The sequence below is a fragment of the Sorex fumeus genome, unplaced genomic scaffold (genome assembly GCF_029834395.1).
Source record: "Sorex fumeus unplaced genomic scaffold, SorFum_2.1 ptg000039l, whole genome shotgun sequence".
In the NCBI taxonomy this organism is placed as follows: Eukaryota; Metazoa; Chordata; class Mammalia; order Eulipotyphla; family Soricidae; genus Sorex; species Sorex fumeus.
The window spans coordinates 10,033,301-10,038,530 of NW_026606096.1; positions in this window are offsets into that span (position 1 = coordinate 10,033,301).

Here is a 5,230-nt window from a genome sequence, read left to right on the forward strand (position 1 = left end):
GTAGTCTTTTCAGAAAAAATATAACGGGGTCTTTTCAATGATCAAATAATACCTATATTGTACATAAATAGCAATACGAAGTTAGAGATATTTTGAGCTGGAAGAGTCTCAAAAAGCTTATACATGAAGCCCTTTGTTTTTTGTAGGTATGAATAGTGAGTCTGAACACAGAAAATTGTACTACATGTTCTTATTAATAATGCAGCTTGCTACTCTAGGCTCCACCAAATCATCCCGATCTAGATCACATTCCCATAACACTTTACAACCTGCTCCTAGTTGGTACAAGAAAGAAAATGTCCCAGATATTTCTTCTTTCTTGCTTTCTTGCTTTCTTGCTTTCTTGCTTTCTTGCTTTCTTTCTTGCTTTTAGGATCACATCCAGCAATGTGCAGAGGTTGCTCCTGTCTCTACTCTCAGGAATTACTCCTGGCTGTGCTCAGGGGACCATATGGGATGCTGGGGATCGAACCCAGGTCAGCTGCATACAAGGCCAATGCCCTACCCACTATACTATCGCTCTAGCCCCTGTCTCAGATATTTCTACACTCTTAGATCAAGCCTGTTTTGTTTTGTTTTTAAATCATGAATCCCGGAGGACAACCTGAGGGTTATCTATTAAGGTTTCCCTCATGAATTCTCACAATCCTCTTTCCTCAAGGAGGGTGATTTCAGCTTAAAGAATTTGGATCAATTTGTCAGCCTCAGTGCGCTTCTTTCAGTACCATCTCTTTGAGGAAAGATATCCCAGCTGCTCACAATGTCAAAAAGCAGCCTCCTCTGAAATATGTCCAGTGTCACTCAAGAAATGAGTAAGCATGTTCTAGAAGTGGTGAGGAGAAGGGGTCCTCATCCATTCAGGAGAACTCCATGGTGACTTAGTGGAAAGAATGTGCGCTGTAGAATGAGTCTCAGCTGGTCTCTGCTCTTCCCTGCTAAACTATACACTTTGCAGATTCTCACAGGTATTTGAAATTCTCTAAGCTTTTATTTCCCCACATTTCAAAAAGGGATTACCACAGGTTGTTGTGAGATTTCATGTCGGCTCAAACAAAATTACAGGTCCTTCCTGTTCTCTGCTAGGCCTAGAGCATTGTAATATCCTCCTCTTTCCCCCCAGGTGATTTAGAATTGAGTGCAGGTCAGTTCTTCACACACCACTCCTCTCTTAGAATCTCTGACATCATCTTGTATGGCTAGAGACACAGTGGTATTAAGAACTGAAGAAGATTCTTGGAGCCAGTACTATATTATAGCAGGAAGGACTCTTGCCTCACATGTGGCTGACCCGGGTTCAGTCCCTGGCATCCCATATAGTCCACTTGCACTGCTACAAGTAATTCCTGAGTGCAGAGTCAGGAGTAACCCCTGATCATTGCCGGGTCCCAAAACAAAAACAAAAGGTTACCTAGTCAGTGTTGACAGAGCCCAGAGCAGCTTCTGAGAAGTTCCTTGGCTGGAGGGGTTCTGAATTTTCCCACCCTGCTTTTCTAGTTGTGTTTAAAAGATGTTGTGTCACCTCCGGGTTGGAAAATAAATCCAACCGTTCAGTTAGTCCTGGCAGAGCAGTAGAAATGCAAGATAGTCTTTGATTAAGCACTGTAGCACTGTCCTCCTGTTGTTCGTCGATTTGCTCGAGCAGGCCCAGTAACGTCTCCATTGTGAGACTTATTGTTACTGTGTTTGGCATATCGAATATGTCATGGGGAGCTTGCCAGGCTTTGCGTGAGGGCAAGATACTCTGTAGCTTGCTGGGCTCTCTGAGAGGGGCGGAGGAATCGGACCCTGCTCGGCAGGGCCGGCTGCGGGCAAGACAAACGCCCTACCACTGTGCTATTGCTCCAGATCAGTGCCCAGATACCTTCCCTTCTTTCATATAACTTTATTTCCCATCTGAGTTCCTTTCCACGTTCTTGAAAATACTAGGATATCTCTGCCTGAACACAAAGCATCCTGGGTAATGTTGTAAAAAATAAATTACAAAGGTCATTGGAAGATGCATCTTCTTGGGAAGCCATTGTGTAGGATAGTTTTACCTGATAAAAGATCGCAAATAAAGTCTGTTCTAAAGCCAAAGAAGAAAACAGCAAAGAAATTCCTGCTAACATTTTATTTTGGAGCCATGGAAGTAAGGGGGAACAAGAACTGATGTTTATGTTCCTTGAAAAGAACTCTGGAGTATTGTAAGGCATTAAAAATCACACCCAAATGGTCACATTTGTGGATATTCGTTTATGAGATTGGTTTAAATCCTTTTCTTCTCTTTCTCTGTCATGGTGACTTGTCTTACTTTAAGAATTTTTTTTTTTTTTGGACAACTGTTTGACCCCTCCGAAACAGTTCAATGTGTTGAATCATCGACCCCAAATACAAAGACTACATGCTACATGATTATGCTACATGATTAGAAAGTTTGTAATGCCTTGGGGCTGGAACAATAGCACAGCGGGTAGGGCATTTGCCTTGCACGCAGCCAACATGGCCGATACAGGTTCGATTCCCAGCATCCCATATGGTCCCCTGAGCACCGCCAGGGGTGATTCCTGAGCGCAGAGCCAGGAGGAACCCCTGTGCATTGCCAGGTGTGACCCAAAAAGCAAAAAAAAAAAAAAAAAGAAAAGAAAGTTTGTAATGTCTGAAGATAGTGAGACCCCTCATTTAGACTGTGGGTCCAGGGACTGTCCCCCCTTCTCCTTCTCACCTTGACTCCAGTGTTGTAGAATCATCTGTGAGAAAATGCTGCCCTAAAGTTTACCTTCAATCTTTTCAAGCTGCAAGAGTCTTCCCCCTTCTTTGTCCTGAGACCAAGAAGTGATTTCTTACTTTAAAATTGATACATGCCTCACATACTGGAAAGTAGACAAGTCTGAGGTATACCGATAGATCAGATTTTACATAAATATACAACAATGCCCCGTGCCCCTCACATCCAACTATGACAACTTCAGCACTCTAGAAGGTTCTCATTTGTAAAAAGTAACTAGGAGATGCTTTGAATTTGTATCCTTCCTCCTCGCACTTCTCAGGTAACAAAAAGAGGAGGAAAAAAACTTTCAAAGACTACCTTTGGGCAAGTAATCTGTTCTGGGCCTCAGTTTCTTCATGTACATGTATATATTTGAGGTGACATGATTGTTAGCACCTTTCTTTTATTTCAAGTGAATGAAAAAGAGAAAGTGAAAATGAAGCTGTGTTTCTGTTTAAAGGCCCTTCGGTCAATGCGTGACTTTACTAGGATTTTAAAATTGAATTGAAAAAGATCCTTTCCTCTTGGGGTGGAATAAAGAGTGGAACCATTAACTTAATTATCTACCAAAGGAGAAAAAGATAGTTTTCCTTTCAGGTTGATAATTTCACACTGATTCTAATAATCCAGCCAAAGCTGATCTTTAGTAAATGCTACACAGATACTTCTTTTAGTCACATTCTATGAGTTGTTCATTCAGAATTCATCAAAAAGCGACATTGTCGTGATTTTGTAAACTGGTTGGATTTCCAACACAGACATATGGGAAAATGTACATCAAAGTAGAAACATTTTGTTCAGATTTGCTGTTATTTATTTTTTAAATTAAAAATGGAAATTATTTTCAAACTTATTGTGTTCAGTTTCTTATTACCCTTACATCAATGAAATGAAATTATTTCTGGACTTTTCCCTCTCGACATCTTCATGACGCAGTGCCTCTGCACTCCTTATGGCCTTATTTCATTGCAGTTCTTACTAGTTTTGAGTTTGCATGCTGCTGGTGGGGCAGGCTGGAAAGGCAGCCACCCTTCAATTATAATACTGCACGGTTTGAAGTCCTGGGCTTATAAGTCCTTCTTGTTTTCTTTTTCTTTTTTATTTTTATTTTTTTAACTTTTTAAATTGAATCACTGTGAGATCTCTACACAGCTGTTCATGGTCAGGTGTCAGTCATACAGTGATCTGACATACATCCCTCTACCAATGTACGTTTCCAACCCAGTGTCCCCAGTTTCCCTCCCATCACCCCCTACCCCTACTCCACACCCTCCATCCTGCCTCTATGACAGACACTTCTTCTCTCTCTCTCTTTCTCTTTCTTTAAAGAAAAATGTTCTGGGGCTTTCAAACATTTGCCAACAGTTGCTTCTTAGAGCAAAATTGCTCCTCTGTGCAGAAGATACTTGTTAAAAATGCAAGTGTTCAGACCCAAGAGACTGATTTTTCAATTTTATTTATTTTTTTTGGCTTACACATGATGATGCTCAGGTGATACTCCTGGCTCTGCACTCAGGAATTACTCCTAGCAGTGCTTGGAGGACCATGTGGGATGCTGGGGATCAAATCCAGGTCGGCCACATGGAAGGCAAATGCCCTCCCTGCTGTACTATTGCTCTGACTCATCCCCGAGACTGAATCAGTAACACTGAAACGTTTTTTGTTTTTGCTTTGTTTTGTTATGTTTTGGGGTTTTTTTGGATCACAGTCGCGATGCTCAGGGGTCACTCCTGGCTCTGCACTCAGGAATCACTCCTGGTGGTGCTTGAGGGACCATATAGGCTGCTGGGAATCAAACCCAGGTTGGCTGCGTGCAAGGCAAACGCCCTACCCGCTGTGCTATCACTCCAACCCCAACACTGGAACATCTTTGGGTCTAGGGTTTCCTTTGGAAACACTGTGTTAGAGAACCTTTTATTGTGAAAATGTATGAGTGCTATAAGGCAGGTAGGCTTTTATTTCTTCCAGTTCTTGGGCCATGGTTGGCAGTGATAAGGCTTCTATGTCATTTGTTAAAATAGTTTCTCTTGAGGCCTATTTTTGGTGGCTATTTTTGTTTGGGGGCTACACCCAGCTATGCTCGGGGTTTACTTCTGGTTCTGTGCTCAAGAGTCACTCGTGCTCTGTACACAGAGATCACAGAGATCTCCGGGTATACCAAATGCAGTACAGGGGATCAGACATCTTGGACTGCCATGCAAGGCAAGCCCATTAACCCTTCCACCTGTAAGCCATTCTTTTGGTTTCTTGATCATTTGAAGACTTGGACCTCATTCAATCTGTCCTGTCCTGTCCTGTGCTCCCATTGTTCATCGATTTGCTCGAGTGGGCCCAGTAACGTCTCCATTGTGAGACTTCTTGTTACTGTGTTTGGCATATTGAATACGTCACAGTTAGCTTGCCAGGCTTTGCCGTGCAGGCGAGATACTCTCGGTAGCTTGCTGAGCTCTCCGAGAGGGGCTGAGGAATCGAAACCAGCTCGGC